Source organism: Oenanthe melanoleuca, chromosome 2, assembly GCF_029582105.1.
Source record: "Oenanthe melanoleuca isolate GR-GAL-2019-014 chromosome 2, OMel1.0, whole genome shotgun sequence".
NCBI classification, from domain to species: Eukaryota; Metazoa; Chordata; class Aves; order Passeriformes; family Muscicapidae; genus Oenanthe; species Oenanthe melanoleuca.
This window is the reverse complement of record NC_079335.1, coordinates 87,968,256-87,990,068: the sequence shown is the minus strand read 5'-3', so window position 1 is coordinate 87,990,068 and position 21,813 is coordinate 87,968,256.

Here is a 21,813-nt window from a genome sequence, read left to right as displayed (position 1 = left end):
TGCCCTGGGTTGCAGCTGCTTACCTTTTGGATTCTATGTGAACAGATCATTAAGGTTTAATAACACCTGGCCAGCCTGTTGCCAGAAGCACTTGGAAGCCCAGCCCAGCAGGAGGTTGTACACAAAGAGCAGAGTCACTCAAAGAAGAGTTTGCATCACGCACACACACACACACACACACACACACACACACACAGAGCTATGAAGGTCAAAAGAGTGAACTGGCTGGGATGGATTCCCCAAATCCATGAGTTATCCCAGCTCCCTCACTGACCCTTCCCCACAGCAGCATCCTCATGAAGCACCCCAGGGTTCCACTCCCAGCCCTGTGCTGCAGGAGGGAGACCAGCCCCTCTCACGGGCACTGAGGGGTGAGAGCAGCTTGGTTGCTGCCCACGTTGTGCCGAGGTAGCAGAGCTCTGCCTTGCAGTAGTGCCAGGGATCCTGCTCCAGCCTCACGTTCCTTGGGATGCCAGATGAATTATGGATGAGTCAGCCTGAATTTTTCCACGTGCTTCTGCTGCTGCGCAGCACTGATCACCAGCTGAACTGTGGTTTTCAACTGCTGTCTAGTCCTCATGCTTCTAACAATAACAAAAGAAGAGGTCTCTGCTTCCTAGCAGAGTGCTCCGTGGCAGGACACTGGGAACCCCAGTGCTTGTCCAGTGTCAGACCCTGAATCCATAACACTTTTCTGATTAGCCTTGCATGTGTTGGAAAACATTTGGTCCTTTCTGAGCTCCTCTGTTGCTCCCCACCAGCTAAGAGTATGGACACAGTCAATTAGAAGAGACAGCAACAATGCTGAAAGTGATTTGAATTTCAACCAAGACCTACCTGACAGCAACTAGAGCTGAGTGCAGACACCCAAGGACCTGCTGAGTGCCTATATAAGCTAAAAGTTGTTTTTATTTAAAATTTTCATTTCAGTCCTTACCTAGATTCAGATTAGTTGTTGATTAGCAAATGTTGATTTTTTTCTGCTCCTCTCTGAGCACGTGATCATGCAAAAGAAATGGTTCACTGGAAGTATTTTCTATGAGACAAAGCACAAAATCCTTCTACCACAGCAGTTAATGAGTCCTCTTGGAAAGACTGTAACTTCTGTAAATGCTCACGGTAAAAAAGCAGCACTGATGTCAAACTATACAGCACGGGAGATTAAGCATTAATTGAAGTAATTATAAATCTCTATTATCAGCATTCAGGTTGAATCTAGAATCCCCAGCCAAGACAGACTTCAACTGTGCTAAACACTACATCCATAGAAATGACAATTTGCACTTTTTAAAGCACTTAGCATCTAAATAGACAACATGAAAGAAACTGGTGTGAAGTCAAAGAAAGGAGAGATCCCCACCAGCTCTTCACCTAGACACAATCAGTAGGCTGCTTGCTGCATTCAAAAACCTGAACTCTTTGTTTATCTTTCTTTCAACAGCCTGAAAACTCATTGATTTTAATGGGAGAGAAGCACAGGAGTATTTTTCCCCAAATGCACAAATGACCAGCATTGAGGGGGAATTTGAGGATGAATGGTTTATTGCTTTACAGGCTAACATGGCAGAGATGGCACAGGAAGACAATCATGCTTTTGGGAAGGCCATAAACAGTGTCTCCTGGAACTGCCCATAGCAGCAAGTCCTTGATTTGCACAATCCTCCCTTAAGAGCTAGTCAAGTGCAGATTCCCAGTCAGCACTTTCAAGTTCTGTGGAGGGAAGTTTCATTTGGCCCTATTTACACAGTATATCATCTCAATTATTCATGCACACATTTCCTCACACCTTTGCCATCATCATTAAAAGGAAGGGCTTTTGAGGCTGTTAAACCAGAATGTGATCCAAGCACAATACTGTGATGAACTTAATTGATCTTTACCCTGAACTACTCTATCTACTTTATTTCTAGCTTTCACCTGCCATGGGATGTGGCTATGATTTTTGTCCGTAGATGATGACAGAGCCACTTGCAGTTGAGAGCCTGCACAGCCTGCTGCTCATCCCCACGTTTCCTCTTAGTCTCCTTTTCAATAAAATAAAAAGACCGACTGTAAGTCTTTTGTCATAAATCAGCTTTGCTTAGATATCATGTAACTCTTATTACTCCTTTGTGAAGCCTAAATTGTCAACATCATTTTCCTCAAGTGTGAGCACCAGCACAAGGCACACTATTCCCTTACTGTAATATCACCTCTGACTCCTACAGAAGGTGTTCTGCATCCAGGGATCACATCAGCTTCCTTAGTCACTGCAGTGTCCTGACAGCTCCTGTGCTGCAGGATGAGCTCTGTTGCTAATTCTTGGAATCCTGTGATTCATTCAAAGCTGTCTGAGCTACTGCAAGTGACAGAGTAGAAGTCACCTAGCACCTGCTGAGGTGGCCGCAGGCAGCGAGGTGTGCAGCAGTGCCTCTGCAGATCACTATTTAAACATTCCTGTCATCCTATGGAAAAACCCACGTTTAGTCACGTAAAATTACTCACTGAGCAAGTTTCTGTGAAATACATGAAATACATCCACTTTGCCTTGCTGCCAAGGCCCCATAGCCCAAGGTTTCCTGTGGGACACAGTGAGGGTGTAACTTCCTTGGAGAAGAGGGGGCTCTTTTCAGTAGACACGAGTATCTCTCCAAGTAAATAAACAGAGTTAAAAGGTTTTATTTTTCTTTCCAAATGAACATACAGTGCTACATTAGAAGCTTGTGTGATGATGTAAGGGTTTTGTATTCACATTTATTTACCCAGAAGATTTTGTTTTGTGCTATTTAAAGTTTAGACAGAAACCAGTCAAAGGATTACAAAAGTAGTGCGTTGTATTGTACAGCTATTACAGCATTATCATACAAGCCAACACAACAGAACACCTTTACTTTCACAAATGTACATTTAATTGCCATAATTGAAGGCAGAATTCTTATTTCACAAATATTCTATCAGGTTTTCTACCTAGACCTATGTTGGATCCAAGTAAAATGTTAATGTTCGTGGATGAGACATTACAAAAGACTAGAGTGTGCAATACTTTTAACTTTTCTTGTCTGAGATTATAGAGCCAAGATCCAAAAAATTTTAAATTAACAGTTAAAAGACAGTAAGTTGGCTGTTTAGCCCTGGATACACAATGGTGAAATTTAGGTTTAGGTCTTTGTCAACAGAAAAAGCATGGAGGAAAAGAAAAAAGGAAGACACCTAGAAAAAAATCAATGTAGGTCACTGCAAGCCAGAGCAGGGAGTGAGAAAAATTTTCTAAGGGAAATTTTTCTAAGGGTTAAAACATCTGGGTTTTTTTTGGTTTTTTGGGTTTTTTTTTGTTTTTTTTTTTTTAACACCAAATTATCAGAATACAAGGCATATTTTATATATTTTAATTTTTATAATAGTGCTAGAAATAGAAACACATGTCAGTTCAATATAAAATAGACATAAATCCATCTCAATTGAGTACCTGCTTATCCCTGTTCTGGTACCAGAGCAATATAATTAGGAACAAATTAACACATCCTCTGGGTCAACGAGTAGATTCTTCATCATGTCTGTCTGTGACAATCTGGGCACTGTGCCTGTGTGTAAGTTTTTGCATTCTGATTTAAGGTAAGAAATTGATGGATTACTGAATGTACTGGTGGATGTGGAGCTGAACTGTCAGATCCATGTCACACACCTTCCAGAGAAAATGGAGATTCAGTGAAAATCAATTGCTCCCATTCAAAATAGGACCATCTCTGGAAGTCAGGTGGCTGGAGGATGAATCAGTTTTGCCTAGTTTACCTGATGTCCAGGAGAGAGGAATGGAAGAATTTTCTTGGATGCAGAGCATGAAACAGCATTAGGCATGGATTCTTCAGTGCTGTGGGCTGTGGGGTACAGCCAAGCTCTCTGACACCACACAGAGCAGTCCTGTCCTCACAGGTTGTGCTGATGGGATCCTGTGTAAGGTGGTTCCTCTGGCCAATCCAGCAAAAGCACTGCTCACCCTCTGTGTCACAGTTAGTTTTCTATTGGATTAGGTCCCTCAAAATCCTTGCTGTGAGAGTAGATGAGCTCCAGTGACACAGCAGGGGAAGCTGCTGGGGAGGAACTGGAGTGGGATCACCCCTTTTGGCAGCAAGTAATTATTGCATCAGGTGAGAGAAGTTGTCTAATCCACTGTGGGCCTGACAGGCTGGAGCTGTTCTTGCAGGCACAGAAAGCTTGAGCAGAACAGAACAGAACAGGACAGGACAACCCTCCATTCATAGCACGTTGGTTTAGCTGTGAGATTCAACTCAAACTAAAGAGTAAGTTTCCTATGATTTGGAGGAGAGCAGAAGCCTCCAAGTCTCTAATCCCAGCCCTAAGAAAGCTCAGAAGCCTCAGGCAAGGAAAAGCACATAGCTGCTGATTATTTTGTAGATATCTGTGTATTCCTTGAGCTGCCTCAGTAAGGCATGTTCAGTGCTAGCACTTCTCAAGCTCATGTGCCCAAAGGCTTCCACAACCATAGGGCCATGAGGAGATGCTCTGTACCCAGTAACTCCATGCTACTTTATAGGAAGAGAGGAACAAAAACCTGTGCTTGAGCTAATAGGATGTGTGGGGTAAAGGGAAAAATAATTATGTTTTGGGAGATTATAGGATCCAAGCTGTAGAAGATTTCCCTTTCTACAGAGGACTAACAGAGGATTTCTGTGCCAGAAGCCCAGGATAGAGCCAGCTCTGTGAGCTGATCAGATTAAAACTATTAAAACCAATACAGCAGGCACCACCTAGGAGCAGGACTGTGTGACAACCACAGGGCCCAGCTGAACCTCTTTTTTCACAAAATATTCCCTTGGTGGAATATCAGGAGCCTTTCTTGTCCAGCCTACATTTGTATTTCCTGAGTAAAATGAAATATGACACACCTCCCAATGTCCCCCTGCCAACAGTGCCTCATTTACATTAGGGGGAAAAATGATTTGCAGTCACTACTTTTTTTGCAACATATTTTTTTGGTTACAGAATCTTTTATCAGAATTCTAGACTTTGCCTGCTGAGCTAACTTATATTAATAAAGTAAAGTGCAAATGGAGTGCTCATCTCTACTGACCCCAACTTTGAAAACTGGTTTTTCTTTTCCTGCTTCTCATCTTTGACAAAAAAGAGACAGGAATAACCTTAGAAATCAGCAGGTACAGCTGCTGGTCTTCCAAATGACCTGAATCCCATTTGTCCTTACACAGACTTTCAGCACAGTGAATATTGGGAAGGGGTGATGCTGTAGTCAATGGTAGCTGATGGATACCAGTCAGGCTAATTAGATAGTTACATATTTCTCAACCAAATTCTTTCCATCTGTTCCCTTAGCCATCTCTCTTTCTGGTTCCATCTTGCTGGTTTGTCTGGAAGCCAGACTTGATGCTAAAGAATCCATGTACATCCATCAAGTTTCAGATAGAGGAAGGAAAAATCTCTGGAAACATCTTCCCTACCTGTGCTAGCAAGCTTTCTCCTATGAGTTTTCTTCACAGTGCAAGAGTGCATCAACCAATTCCTGAAGATATTAATACTCACACCACCTTTCTTTCACATGCTCATAACACTCCTCTGTCTTGTTCCCTCTGACCTGCAGAGCCTTCACTAACTTTCCTGTAGTGTGCACACTTATTCTCAGTAATCACATCTCCTCATTTCCTTGGCTCAAATGTCACCAAGACTAGAACCACAACTCACACACAGAGAGTACTTCCAAACTTCTTTTCTACTCTGTGTTGCATTCTGACATTCTCCTGTCTTCTCTCATTACACTCCTGAAATCTCTCTCGTGACTTCTGCCTCCTTAAATGATGGTTTTTTGATATCTTCACTGATCTCTGTCTCTTACTTTTGCCACCTCTCTGCCAACTCTCTTTTTCCACTCAACATTTGCTCTCCTTGGCTTTCACAGCTCCATCTTTGCTTCTCCCTTTTTCCAGCTGAGGCTTCCTTTTCCATTTCCATTTGCCACGGAAATCTCAGCAGGCTTTCACTCTTCTGCCTTTCCAGGTGTATTCAGTACCCAGTCACATTGCCACCAGTGGCATGCACATTTATCTTGGTCTCTCCATCCATCCAGTCCTATATTTTAGTCATCATGTCTTCTTGGGGAAGTGTCTTTGCCAATTCAATTTTCATATGGCTGCCGCTGAACTTCCAAGGAGCCCCTTGAAGTGCTAATCCAATTCATCCAGTCTCTACATAACCATTGTTCTTCCTTTTGTCCTTGAACTAATCAAAGTCGACTGATAGGAGACATCCTTAATAGCCCCTTCATCCCTATCACAAACAAAAGTTGGTACACTTATTCTTGCCCAATTTCTCATTGGTTTAAGTCTCTTCCCTGACTCTCTCTTTTACTGTCATTCAACTTTAAATTTTCTTCCTCCTTCACAGTCACACCCACTTCTGACCACTTTTACTTCTTATCATGCCATGTCTGTCTTTTTTTGCTTTATCTGTGATATAAACACTAATCCTTGAAAGATCTGTTGCCACTCCTTTTTAAATACTTCGTTTCATTCCAGCTGAATAGCTATAATACAAATATAAAACTTGGGCACTCTATCTTCCCTTTCCACTCTGTCTCTTTCAGGTGAACTTGAAGAAATTAGCTAGGAAACTGGATTTTTAGCAGTCTAAAAGAAAGAAAAAAATGCCCAATATTGATTAAAGAACAATTTGATAAAAGTGATGTACATGGTTTTAGTAGTTTGTTGATGTTTTACTTCCCCCCACTGAGGGAATAAAATGTACCATGAACAAATAAATGTACATTGATGAAAGTTGAGCAATCACAAGTATATGAATTAATCTATTAACTGCCTGGAGTGCACTGACACAAATATTAAAATGTTTTAAAGGATGGCATGGGGGATAGAAATTGTGGTTTCACTGAACTGAGAAAGGAAGAAAATGAATGAGATGAACTTACAAGGCTAACAGTTTTTTTTCCAAGTCCAGCAATTCCATAGTCTGTTTGAATTTCTGCCTCATGCTTTCTCATTTAGGGCTCCATCCTCTGTGCAGTGCTTAATTCTGGTAATGTTCACAGACTCATGGAATAGTTTGGGTTGGAAGGAAACTAAACAAAGTAATTTTGCAGTTTGGGAGCCCCAGATCCTGATGCTCTGTAGATGCAGCTCTGCCACCACTACTGTAAGCCATAAGCATGCTTGTATTTTTGGGGTATAACCAGTCCTGTAGAAACTCTACTGACAGTTCTGCCTGATTCTAAAAGCAAAGAGTAAGGCTAAACACAAGTTTGGGTACAGTTGAAGAAGAGTTCTCTCTACTTCAAATTTTTAAACATTGAGTTCCAACTGCACTCCATGGGCAGGGACATCACTAAACCGAGTTTTTCATTGGTTCAAGTTTCCTGGCATTTTTTCCTAATTTCCTCTTTCTTGGACTTCCTCTTTTTTCATGGATCACTCCTGAGGTAGGAAGAGGTGTAATATTCAAGGATATTAACCAGCTGTCTTGGGCCCCTCTTCCCTCCAGAGCTTTCTTCCATTATACTCTACCAAGCAGATCCCTGAAAAGTCTGCTCTCCTGGATTCCAGGGCAGGGAGCTTGCTGTGCTCCCTGCTTGCTGCCCTAGGGATCTTGAATGCCAGCATTCAATGGTCACTGCAGCCCTGGCTGCCCATTTCACATCAGACCCTCCTTGTTGGTGAGATCAAGGTCCAGAACAGCAGCTCTCCTTGGTGCCTCCTCCATCACTTGGAGAAGGAAGTTGTCATCAATGCACACAGAAAATGGCAGCATTCCTGAAACAGAAGTTAGGCATGTGAAGGTTTTGCCAAAACTGACCAGCAGAATTTCCCTTACCTAGGGGTTTTTCTTATCCTATTTTTACATGGAGAGCTATGTTCTGCTGCAACTACATCAATATAATTAAAACACAATAAATTAATTCCCTATGAGGGAGTCTGATAAGCTGTATAAAAGGGACTTACACCAGTGTGTGTTATATCACTGTAACAGGATATATAATACACACATTTTTGTAGATATGCAATGCTCTGTTTGGTGCTCAGAGATAAACCAGGGAAATCAAACACCAGCTCAGCAGGGGTGGATAGCATTGCAATGTCTGCAGGGAGAGGAGAGCTGTGCTCCCTGGACAGGGGGGCTCCCAGCAGTGCAGAGAGGCTCCCCTGTACCAGGGGGCTTGGGGAGCCCCAGCTGTGGGAAGTCCCAGCCCAGAAAAAGTGGGGTGGGAGGCAGGGGGGTCCCTGCTGTCAGACACTTCCCAGACTGGATTCTTGGGAAAAAACAATCTCACCAAGCATCAGTGGAGATGCCAAAAAGCCTGGAGGGTGTGTCTGAAGGTAAGGAAGGTTTTGGAGAGGCTTTGGAGGTGAGAAAACAGTGGCTGGTGGCATAGAGAAGACTGAAAGGAAAAGTTCCCTGTAGCCCTCCTGGACAGCTGTGAGGGGGTGCCCAGGGAACCAAGATACACCCTGGCAGCAATACAGCTATTTTGGTCATTAAATCTTAGCCTCCCATTTCCCATGACATAGGCCAAGACAAAATGACTCAGGCTCTCTCTACAGTAGATCTTGAAGAAAAACATAATCTCATTAGTACAATAACCTAGGTTACTCATCCACACTTTCTGCAGCCTCCTTCCAGACCTCCTACTCTCCCTGGTGTGCCATTTGTTTGGTCCAAAAATGCTTTACTCTAAATTAGCCCTGCTCTCACAGCTTTTCAAGAGAGTTCAACTCCCCAGAGTTTGTATTCCTGGATTAAAAATCACTGCAAGTCAGCCTTTCTCCCCTTGTGAGCAAGGGGAAAGTTTTCAGCTCGTGCCATGCAAAAACCACTTTCTGATTTCTCACTAGGCACGTGCCATGATAGAAAAATGTAGTTACTTGAACTGCACAGGGGAGGCTAGGGAGACTCTAAAGCTCTGCTCTGCTCTCAGTGATATGTTATTAATATTAATTACTTAAATGAACATATATTATAAGCAAGTGATCTCAAGCAGTTAAGTCTGAAGCCAGGACAGGCCTCTGAAGCCCACTCTATTTTTGTCACGTTGATACTTTCTAATAACAATTCTAGCACAACTGTTAAAAAGTTTTTTAAAAACCCAAACCAAACCACAGGGGAAAAATAGAAAGAAAAAAAGAAAGAGAGAAAGAAAAGAAACAGATGATGAGGCAGGAGACAATGTAAACCTGTTTGACCAGGTGTGACTGAGCAAACATCAATAGACTGTAGCAAGTTACTGCAAAAATTGTATGACAAAAACTTCATCCCCTTCACTACTGCTCTGAGCAAAGTTGCTTTTTGAAGGATCCCCTTGACGGCTGCAGGCCTTGCCCAGTGGATGTATTTTAGCCTTTTAATGACACATTTGAGGTGTTTGTTTTGAAAGCAGATCTGAGCTGCTAGATTGTGAAATGCCAATGCATTGGGTTTTACCCAGTGTAAAACTCCTTGGCAATTCAGCTGATGAGGGCAGCTAATTCCTTAGCCACACTCCACTTGCAACACAAGACTTATTTTAGCCTCAGAATACATAAAGGCAAGTTGGGAGCAAAATCAGCAAGCCTTAAATGTGACTCCTCTGTTCCTTCACGAGACACACCTGACTAAATTAAACCAACAATGTACTGGGAACAAAAGACTATTTTTCATCCTCCTTTTTTGGCCAAGATACCTTCGAGTACTAATCTGTATCATGTACAAAGAGCCTGTAAAAACTTCCGTCTAAAATTATAACAACAAGGAATTAGGTCAGCTACTAAAGAGTAGATTTGGTATAATGAAGCTGTAGCACCCCTGGGACAAAAAAGGTAGTGCTTTTTGAATTTGCATTTTGTCAACTTACCCAGCTTATTGTGGTGGGAGGAATTCAAGGCAAATAACACTAAGACAGGATTTTCCAAAACGTTGGAAAGCTGTTTGATCATTAATCGCATTTGCTAAGACTGTGATTAGAATAATTGCTCTGAATTTCTTTTCACAAACCCCTTGTCCATGGGGGGATCAGGAGGGACTATCCCCTACCCCATGAAGTGCAGCACAGCCCAGCTGCCTCTTTGTGCCTTTTTTTTTTTCCCTGAAAAGGCACAATACTGATGGCTGCATAGTGAGTAGCCTCGTGGTAGGGTCTGCTAAAGTAGTATCTGTTTCATTGTAGCTGTACCTCATTGGCTTTCTAGGTAACTAGTTATTCTTTGGAGTGAAATTTCTGAGTGGTTACTTAGCAGTGGGAATATAGAACTGGAATTTGAATGGACTTCCATGAAATCTTTCTGAAATGCCAACTAGTATTTGAAAATCCTTATTCAGAGTGTCTGGTGGCAGCAGTAGTGCACAAGGTCTCACATCATGTCAGTGGCTGTGCAGTGCATTAATGCTACCCCCAGTTTGGGTCTAGCTTCCTTTTTCTCTTTTTATTACACAACTGCATAAAAAGGTTCTTGTCAGAATATGAAGCAATATCTGAACGCTCTGTTTTAATTACTAGCACATGCATTCCTGTGACACACATCCCTATAGAATCTAGGCATTGCCACTTTAATTTAGAAACACTGATATCATTATAATGAGCATAATGCAGACCTTAGACTGCATAAGACAGAAAAAAGAGCACAGCTCCTGTTCTCTCTCCCTGCAGATTAAAAACTCCCTAGGATACTACAGCATTCTTTTGTACTGTGTCTGTAAAAAGTTTTCTTGTGGATTGTTTTCCGTACTTATTATTTCAACAAGTAAGTATAAAACGTGTTCAGCTCTAAAGAGAACAATGTAATCCTGTTCTTCCTGTCAGTACTACAGGCTCATCCCCATGCTTCAGAAATCCATCAGATTCTTTCCCTTCCAGATCACTGGGTACTAGGGTTCAGCAGGATAAGTTTATGCCTTGTTTACATTGCACAACAATGCTGTCTTCAGGTTCTGCTCTCAGTGTGTGTGCACAAAATGTAATTGCATCCAGCTCATTTGTTCTCTCTCTCTCTTATGCTATTTCTGAAGAGCCGAGAGGATTAAAAAAAAAAGCAACAAACATTTGATGTGGTTATTAAACCCACTTCATCTGACTTAAAGTAAACAAAGAAATAAATCTATTAAGAAATAAGATGCAACTTTTACAGTTACTTTCCAAGAGACCCATGTCTTAAGGGAGAAAGAGAAATTGAGGAGTTTTTTTGCCAGAGGCATTCCTGAGAAAGGTAAGGAGGTATGCAAATAGAAATCTAATCTGGCTCTGACGTATGTGCTTGGGCAGAAAGCTATTGTTAGACAAACATGTTGTTCCTTAGCAGCACAACTAAAGAAGCCTGATTTCCTACGGATTTGAGTCCTTTGTCCCACATCTCTTTCTCCTCACCACAATAATCCCAGACTTCCTCGTGCCTCCAATCACCCTGCCACTACCAAGTGACAACAAACTGGGGTTGGAAGTTACAAACACACTCACTGTGGCACGTGTGTGCTGCTTGGCCAGCTGGCTGGGACCAGCACATCATTGCTGAGAGCCTTTTCTTCAGTCAGGGCAGTAACTTGACTCTGTCCCTTATCCTGCTGCCAGACTTCACAAAATGTTTAAAGCAACATAATCACGTCCAACACTATCACTCTTTCAACTTTAGTCAAAACCTGATTTGCCAGAGGGTTACAAAAATTATTAGGTACAGGACAAACAGTGATTGTGTAAGCTTTGTTTCCACAGGAAACTAGATTCAGAAGTTCAGCAACTTTCCTCTTAAAAAACAAAAAGCCCCAACAGGGCTAATTAGGAAGTTTTCCCGCAGTCATTTTCAGCTGCAATAGTTTGTATAAGAAATGGTGACCGACCCGCTGTCTCACACTAACTCTTAATGTCTGATGCATTTTGTTTTAATAAAGAAATGTGTGAAAGCTTCTATTCTACTCCTAGCACTGACACCTTTTATATGACCAAGTATTTCCAGCCTACTGCACGATCATTATCGACCCTTTCCAAAGAAAAATATACTGCCTCCTCTGTGTCCTGCTCTCTGTGCACCTCTCCATTCCAAACTTCAGGAGAGCTCCACTGGACTGCATTCTCACACTGCCTGGACTTTAGACTACATTGAGCAATAAACATTGTCTGCTCCTAGTGTTCCCTCTGGCATATTTGCTTGAATTGTGACCTTATGTTTTGGTTTTGTTGTTTATTCCAGCTTCTTTAATACACACTCCCACTGCTCCTTCACCAAGCTGCCAACTAAGAATCTGCTTTAAAGGACCTTATCTATTTCTCCTGAGGAAAACTAAAAGAAGTAAATAACAGAACAGGTAGGCTAAAAGCTTGCACCTCCCAAATCACTTAATTTCCTCTTCCATCACACCTGAAAATCTCGATTATGGCAACTCTTGTATTGGTGGAGGAGGACAGGATGACAGACAGCCCTTGAGGAGCAGCAGATGTGTGTCATTTTGCCAGAGGCAAAACACGGTGCTGCCAGCAGGAGTGGGGCTTTGGAACAAAGGATGAGAACACAGAGGCTTTGCAATGCAGTGTTGCAACATCGGGGAGCTGGATGGTGACCAGCAGCTGGAGTTGGTGAACTGAAAAGGAGCAGAGGTTACTTGTGTCATCAATACACAAGGCTTCCATTTCATGTGCTCTCCTCAAAATGCCTGCAGCTTCCCATCAGCCCTAGCTGGGCTGAGACCAGCTGTTGGAATTGCACCCCGGATCTCCAGCAAAAGGCTGTGCAGGACCAGGACAGTGGGGAGCAGCAGAGGTACCCCTGGGAGGTGCCCAGACTGAAGTGGGGCAAAGCATTAAGGCTCTGGTGAAATGAGGCATCTGCAGTTTTGGGTTGAATAAGGAAGAGAGCTTGCAAATTATAAAGGGACATCAAGAAGACTGTAAAACAACCAAATTGCCTTGGATTCTGACACCCCAAGAAACAACTTTTTCTAGCCTAGTGGGAAACTAGTTTTTTCAAACCAGGGATGTGTGTTCAGATGTAATTCTGTTTAAGTAGTAAGGCTGGATACAGTGAGTGTAGAACAGGACAGATGTGTCCTTCCCTGCCCTCCCTGCATATGTGTGTGTGTGTATTTCACAAATTTCACACACATTACCCTTTTTCATCCTCGGACTTCTGGGAGCAGGAGAGAGGATCCATCAAGGTGTGGTGAGGCAGAGAGCACCCAGGCTAAAGACTGTCTCTGGGCTTGCTCATCTGCTGAGGACCTAGCAGAAAGGGAGGATAACTGAAGTACAAACTATCTTTAGCTGTAATTAGATGTGCATATATATTTAAAATATCTCTAAAGAAATTTAAAATACCATTTCATGATCAAAATAGCACACTTCAGAATCTAGATGTTTTCCCTTTTAAACTCATGTTATAGTAAGGGGAATAGCCCATGAGTGATGTATTGACTTTTATAGTAAATTATTTCATATGCATTGGCAGAAGATTAGAAGAAAAAAAAACCCTAAGCCTTTAAAAATCACATTTTTTGTACTCATTAAACACTAGGGCATGATGTGATCTACTGTCGTTACTGTAAAAAAATGCTGACATAATCCTGCCATTTCAACCAGTGGTTATAATGTTGTGTTACAGCTCTGGTAAAAGTTTCCAGATAGCCAAAAAATAAAAAGCATTTCCCTCCAGTGTTAACATAAGCCTACAACAGAGGTAAGTTCCCTATGGAGTCCTATCTTTGCTAAGATAAGCCTGACACAGTATAATGTGACTGCTAGTTCTCTCAACTTTTTCAACCACATCTCTTCTTGCTTCTTCTACTGGACTCCTATTCCAAATCCTAAATTCTCTGATGGTCAGGAATACCTTTATAATTTTCACTCCAAGTGTACTTGTAGCAAGTCTGTGCCCATCACCTTAAATAATTCTTTCCTTTTTCTTGTGTTTGCTACTAACATAGCACCTGTGAGAGCATTCACAGAGTCTGCTTGATTTCAGTTTTCATTTGTTAAGTGAATCATATTTCTGAACAGCCTGGTAGCTCTTCTTCAGAACACTTACAGTTTGAATTGTTTTTCTTGAACAGCCGTGAACAGAACTCTTTTTGTCTTGCCATCATGAGGTAACTTAACAGCATTATCTTTGTGTCTCCTTCAAGTTAGATTATGTGGAACCTGTAGTCATGATCTATTAGATCCTAGTGTTTCTTTTTCCTAGAAAGTCTGTTATACAGTTATTACCAAAGAAAGCTGCCACATTAGTCTGGCAAAATCTACTCTTGATAAAGCTATACCTTTTGTGCAATTTTCCTTTTACATTTCCAAGTATTCTTTCCTTTATATTATTTGAGCAGCTCCCTGAATGAGTGGCAGTGGCAATCCACAGTAAATGAAATTGGATGTACTAGGGAAAGACCTCAAAGAATCATAATTGTCATACAGATCAAATGTGGCTTCATAAGTCTGTATAGCTGACTAACATTTACCACATACCAAAAAGAATGAAATAAAGATTCTGGCAACAGCCTGTATCAGACCACAGCATCAGTGCAAGGAACTGTCTCTGTAACACACAGCTCTACTTAGCCCTATTTATCAATTCCATCACAAGTGCCAGTTACATATTTGATGAGCACTTCCATCGATCTGAGCTCTGTGGTAGCAGAGACCACAAATTAAAAAAACACAACCCACGTACAGGTCTCCAGGGACAAGGCTTAAATAGAGTGAATCTATTATGCTGGCTAGCTAGGGACTCATTACTGAATTGGCATCCTTTGTCTTTGGAAATGATAGAATCCATTCTACAACAATAGCCCTTCAGCCCTTGGGATCCCAGCAAAAGAGTTGAGTCTTTTTATATCATTCAGTGGCCCTATTTCATCCCCACTGCAGAAAAGATTATGCCAAGGGCCATTGTTTCTCATCCTCAGGCAGGCTGAGATCTCTTCTGAGAGGGCAGAAGTTCAAAGTGCTTGCAGACCTGGTAGGAAGTGTTATGAAAAGCAGTAAGGAACTACCTTCCAGGTTCCCAAAGCTGGATTTTACTGTATAATTATCCCAGTAGGAGCTGGAGTTTGAGGGACTCCTCTGAGTGTGGGACTGAGCGAGGCATAAAGGCTGGCACTGGCCAGCTCTCCCAGCTCTATGTGGAGTGAAAAGCAAGGCAGGCTTTTCCCAGGCAGTGCAGGTATCTTTCCCAGCAACAGAATTGCTGCACTCTGTGATGATTTGATGCTGACATAGTGCTTCTATATAACCTCTGAACACGGGAACTTGGGCACAGACCTGTTAAACCATCCTTGCCTACATAGCTGCTGTCCAAAATTGCCTCGTAACTTAGCAACTAACTTGCTCCTGCTATTGGTCATAGGCCTTCTTTAATGTTACCATTTCTTGAGCTTTTCCCTTTCATTTTCTGTATATATTTCAAGTATTCCTCCCCTTGAGGCAGTGCTTCAAGAAGGAACTCACTTTTCTTGGTTTTGGCCTTTTATAGGCTATCTAATTTCTCTACAGAAATCTCACCAGCATGGCTTCAGCTCATTCTGACTTAGATCTATCACCACATCACTTAGCCCAGCTGTTACTTCAGTAAGGGTAATTAAAAAGAAACTGTCATCCTTTGGCCATTAGCAATCAGGACCCAAACACAGTATGCTAGAGCAACATAGGTAAAAGATCTAAAAAACAGCCATCCCCCATCACATATTTAAGTCATGATTTTCACACCAAGTCTAATGCATTTTATATAAAATATCACTTATTTGTAATAATGTGCTTCATCCCAGGAGAGCAGAAAAGTACACAAAATAATGCTCCATTTTAATAGAATCAGAGAATGGTTGGATTGGAAGGGACCTTACAGATTATCTGTTGCAAACACCCCTGGCATGGACATGGACATCTTTCACTAGACCAGGTTGCTCAGAGCTCCATCCAACCTTGAGTACTTACAGGGATGGGACATCCACAATTTCTCTGGGCAACTTGTCTCAGTGCCTCACCACCTTCACAGTAAGGACATTTATGGGTTAACACACTGCTACCAGCACTTGCAGGAACAGGCAGCTACACTTGCTGCAAAGGCAGTTGTTGAACAGCTGCCTGTCTCCATTGCTTTGGGTTTTGTCCAAGAGCAAAGACGAGCTGCATGCTTCAACCTTCATTTATGGACCAAAGAGACTGGCTTTGCTTATGTTTTCTTTCACTGTTGCTACTCTCTTATCTACTAGGTATCTTGGATATTTATACAGTACACAGTCTTCTAGCACCTTGCAATTCCCACCCCCTCCCCCATATTTGTGTCTGTTTCTATGTGATCCAGTGGCTTGTTTTATTCAGAGATATTTGAGTACTTCAGGGTCTTGTGGTTTTGCTGCATGTGGTGATGTACTAACAGTGTACAAAAATATTTAAATTGCTACTTGAAATACAATTTGTGCAGAAACTTAAACAAGCATCAATCAGAAGACTGATATGCAACCTCCATATAAATAAGGCTTTAGCTTCAGTCAACAAGTAAAGGCTTGCTAGGGAGCCTTTGGTCACATTTTAATGCATTGAACACTGTTTTATTAAGAGATACATTAAAGCCCTCATTAAGAACACACTGAAAAACAACCTCTGCCTTCTTCAAATCTCTCTACAACCTGGCAGGGATAAGAAAGCTTGAAAACAATGTTGAAACTACAAATAGCATATTAAAAAATCCAAAAGAATTTATTACATGACATATTGAAAATTTGGAGATAGGAATTGCAAAGGAAAATGAGCTAAGAGTGCCCAAGTACAGAGCTATGTTTTTTTCCATTTTTCCTGCTAGGCAACAGCAGAAAAGGAAAGTATCTTTTGAAAAACTGGCCTTTAAGTAAATGGAGATGAGGTTTCTATTGAACATTTACCTTTCACAGTGAGCATATTTTTGCTTTCTTAGCTGATGACTACCACTGTTTATCAGACATTCCCAACCCTCCAGTTAGCTGCACCTTATGAATCACCAAATTTATAACTTGTCAGGTGTGGTCTGATACCTCAGGGCAAACTGGGACCCTGTTGCAAACAAGACACATTAACTGCTTAAGCAGCTCAGCAGACAATATGTTGTTTTATGTGCTGAAGCCTTGAAAGCATTTTTACTGTAGTAAAAAGAGAAAGTAATATTAGCACAGCTTTTTTTGAGAGCTGTAGTTTGGGCATGCCCAAACCAGATTATTAAAAATGAAACAATTCACATACAGGAGCATGCTGCAATGCAGAGACTGGAAGGTAGCTAGAAGGATTAAAGAAATAAATCAACTCAGTTTATTTTTAAACATGGCTCCTTTTTTGAGGGAATGAAAATACTAACATCTCTGCAATAATTTTCCTATGGACTTTTGGAAGTGTGAGCCATATTTTACACTTTCACCCTCCCACCTCAATTTCCATACAGTTTGAGCTTCTTCTTAAAAAGCTTCTCAGAGCCCAGTCCTGAGTGGTGTGCAATGTAACACATGAGACTAGGTAACTTACTACCTCAAAAAACCCACTGAACACAATTGTAAAATCCACTTGCAAGATTCACACTAAGTGTGCTCAGTCTCTTCTGAGCACCTGCAGAGGTCTTTTTTTTTAACAGGCACATGCCTGTCTCTTTATTTGGTCTCAAATGCTTGGTGAAGAGCTTGGTAGCTCAGACAAGAAATGGTAAGGTCCTTGGCTTAGCTGGAGTCAAGAAACACGAGGGAACTGTGCAAGTAAATCATGAGGCAATGGAACTGACTTCTTTTAAAGCTTCTATATAAAAGATGTTAAAAATCTCCTGCCACTATCTGACTCTGGTTGCTGGTAAGCAGCCTTTAAAAGGAGCTTCTGAAGTGGCCTTTGTATTTATTCATTTCTTGCATCACTGGGAGAACTTTGTAAGTGTATAAAGCATAGTACACCTTTGCCACAAGAAAATAGATCCTGGGTAAAGAGAGGAGAATGACTTGGAGCGACCCATTATTCTGGACAAAATCACAATTAAAAGCGACACATTTAATAGCTGCCTATTCATGAAGTAACATGCATTCCCAACAGTTCTGCACAGGAGGACTACAGGGTTTCTAACAATGGACAAAGACCAAAGCATGCTGGAGATTAAAGTGTAAGCAGCATAAATGCTGAGTTTTCCCTTCATGCTGAGAAACCTGCCCTGCTTCCCTTCCCTACCCCCGCCGAGACAACTGTCTCTGTCAGTTCTGATGCAAACCCTGGAGCCCTGTATACAAGCTGGATTTGACCAAATTCGTTTGCTTGCTATAAATATGCCACTGTTATATTAATGTACCACACAGCTCTGTTTAAAGTTCTCACAGAACATGTGCCACTTCCCCGCAGGGAAATAAACCAAACCACAATCAAAACAACACACCACCCTTTTTTCCCCTCACTACATTTTTTACTCAGCAACAAGAAGAGATTGTTCACCAGTAGTGTTGCTCATGACTCCAATCAAGCTGATATAACTTCAGAATACAATGGGGAACCTAATGAACTTCTAAGAGTTTGACAGGGTACATATCAGACGTGGGGTGTTTGAAATATTACACCACATTGACATGCCTCACTACGGGGATAAACATTGGCCCAAGGCTGATATTCACTGCAATGTTTTGTTACTCATTTCCAGTATTTTGTTTTCGATACCAGCTGGGCAGCCTCCCAAGAAAACCAAAATCTTCCTTGGAAAGGGCAGATTTCAAAGGAACACTATGCAAACACTGGCTATCTCGCTCCATGATTTCTATGTAGTTTCAACACTGCATTTTGAGGATCAGGGGTGATTGCTCTGACATAGAACTTAAGTGTAAAATAATCAACACTACTGCTTTAAAAGGTTTAGCAATAGAGTAACAAATACTTTCTAAGTCAAAGGAAGCTTTTCTAACAAAGACACAGTAGGCCATGCAACTTCAAGGCACTATGTATTTGTTTCTGCTTAAACAACCCCCAAAACTCCATGCACACACTTGATTGTAAATGAACTTTCTGTTTAGAGACTAAAGGAGATGTATAGCTTATATGGAAATCTTTATTTTAGAATTAAAAAAACCCCTAACACCCAACAACAAAAATTTCAACAACAAATACTTCTTTAAGTTCAAGATCTATATAAAGGAAAAACAATTAAAAAGAAAACATTAGTATTTGAAATTAATAAACAATTTTAAAATGTATTAAAGCATTAAAAATTAATTTTATTATACTTATTCATTGAAAAGACATTATACTTATTCCTTGAATAAGTATATATATACATATTGCATATACTTATTTTATTATCCTTATTTGTTGAAAATAAACTTAAATAGAAGTTTTGTTATATAGTAAATTGTCTTGCAGAGTTTTGATAATTTTTAGAAATCATAATAATTTACCTGATTCCTGAAAACTCAATGTGGAGATGCAAAACTAAATCTTGCTCACATCTTGCAGTAGTTCAAGAGAACTAGTTACAGGAATTTACCTAACTTTGCTGATTAAACCCAGAAAGCCCAAACCACATGAAAAACTTCACCAGTTTTCTTGTGCAAGTTCTGCAGATGGTAGCAAGAGTAAGAAGAGAAAAGTCCACTAAAGCAGTATGACTCAAAACATTCTTGAAGGTACTGTTAATAGTTGCTTGGAGCTAGGATTTCACTATTTTTGGAAAGGTCATTTAAGTGAACATTCACAACTAGGAGAAGTGTTATTCTAGTAAACCAAAACATTTGTGGTTAGTAAAATTGAAGCAGATTTTGTATCTACATTAAAAATATCTTTCCATTTGTCTACTCGTGGTTTCAAGTACAAATCTACAACATTCTGGGAAATGAATGATGCAAGCAACACTTCCAAAAGAGACGGGGGCTAGACTGTATGGGATTTAAAAGCAATAAAATACTCGAAGCAAACAATTTGTCTAACACATACCAATGAGAAGGAGACTGCTCCCTTGTGGATTTTTACTGAAAACAAGGACAGCAAAACAAAACTCAGGATACTCCCAGTAACATATCACAAGTAAATACAGTTTTGTAAGAACTCGGGATCTCAATTTGTTCTGCAAAACACAGAGAAATTTTGGTGCAACTTAAGCTTTTCAGAAAATGGAATGATTCTCAATTTCCTTCTCCAGAAAAAGATTAAACAACATTGTGTCTTTGCTATGTGTATGCGGAAATTCAAAGGAAAACCTCACAACTAGTGTTCATACAGACAGCCCCTTACTCTTACATGCTCACAATAGAAATGGACTTTTCTTGAAAACAAATTAGGGCTGGAGCTCAACTTTCAGCTTGCAAACTGACGTAAAGAAAGAATGTGAGAGGTCTAACATTTCTGAATTTTTTTCTTAAATTCTTTTTTATTTCTTTTTATGCCAGGCAGGAAATGAACAGATACATGAGATTAGGTCAGTAGGTCAGAGTATGGTGCTAATAATGCCAAGGTTGTGGGTTTGATCCCCAGCAAGGCCATTCACCTAAGTCGTACTTGATGATCCTTGTGGGTCCATCCAACCACAAATATTCTGTGATTTCTGGATCACTGGGGAGCTACTGCAGGTTTTCACAGCTGAAGTGGTTCTATGGTAAAACAATCTCATTTATTTTTCACTTGCTTCTTTTGACAGAGCTCTGAAAATTAAAAATCAAAGCAGAAAAATATCACTGCACATTGAGAATTGCTCCTGATTCCAATTAGAGACAACATACAGCATAACACAGTCTTACAGAAACAAATTTGGAGAATTGCCAGATTGGAGCTCTTGTTTATGACTTCAGTGATCATTTGACTCTTAACATTCAAGAGCTGTGCATTTGCAGCCCAAAAATCCAATTGTATCCTGGCTGTATCAAAAACAGCAGGGCAAGAGAGGTGCTTCTGACACTCTGCTCTGGTGAGACCAAACATAGAGTGCTGCATCTGCCTCTGGGGTCCCAAAATAAGAAGGACATAGGTCTGCATAGGTCCAGAGGCCAGGAAGATGCTCAGAGGGCTGGAGCACCTCTCCTATGAAGACAGGCTGAGAGATGGGGCTGTTAAGAAAAGAAGAAAAGGAAGAAAAGGCTCTGGAGAGACCTTGGAGCACCTTCCAGTACCTGGAGAGCAGCTACACGAAAGCTGGAGAGGGATTTTGCACAAAGGCACATAGTGACAGGACAAGGGGTGACGGCTTTAAACTCAGAGTGTGTTTAGATGAGGTATTAGTAAAATGTTCTTTACTGTGAGGGTGGTAGTGCACTGGGACAGGTTGCCCAGAGAAGCTGTGGAAGCCCAATCCCTGGCAGTGCCCAAGGCCAAGTTGGGGCTCTGAGAAACCTGGTCTATGAAAGGTGTCCCTGTCCATAACAGCAAAGCTGGAACAAAATGATCTTTAAGGTCCCTCCCAACCCAAACCATTCTGTGATTCTGAAACAGATTCTTGCCTGTACCAAAATGCTCATTCATTGAGTTTAAATCTCTTTGACAGATTTGTGTTTGGAAATATATAGAGGGATTTTCTAAATTTTTAGAAAGCCAATAAATACATGTAGTATGTATAATGAGACAATGTTAAAAAGACAGAGTAAAGGAGAGATTTTGTGTCTATGCACACAGACTGGGAGTAACAAGCTTTTATACAATACTTTAAGAATTTATGGACTAGGAGATTATAATTATGTTCTATTTATAGTGTTTTTTTCCTGAATGACACATTGACCTTTACTCCTTGATTAAACACCCACCAAGAAGTGCTGGTTTGCTGACACTTCAGTAATTCCAAAATGCTGGTGCTCTATAATCTTTCACTTCCTCCTTCCACCTGCCCTAAATAGAAATTTATTTGCACAGTATCTGTTTTTACCCTATGTTTAAAATTAGTCTTAAATACTTAT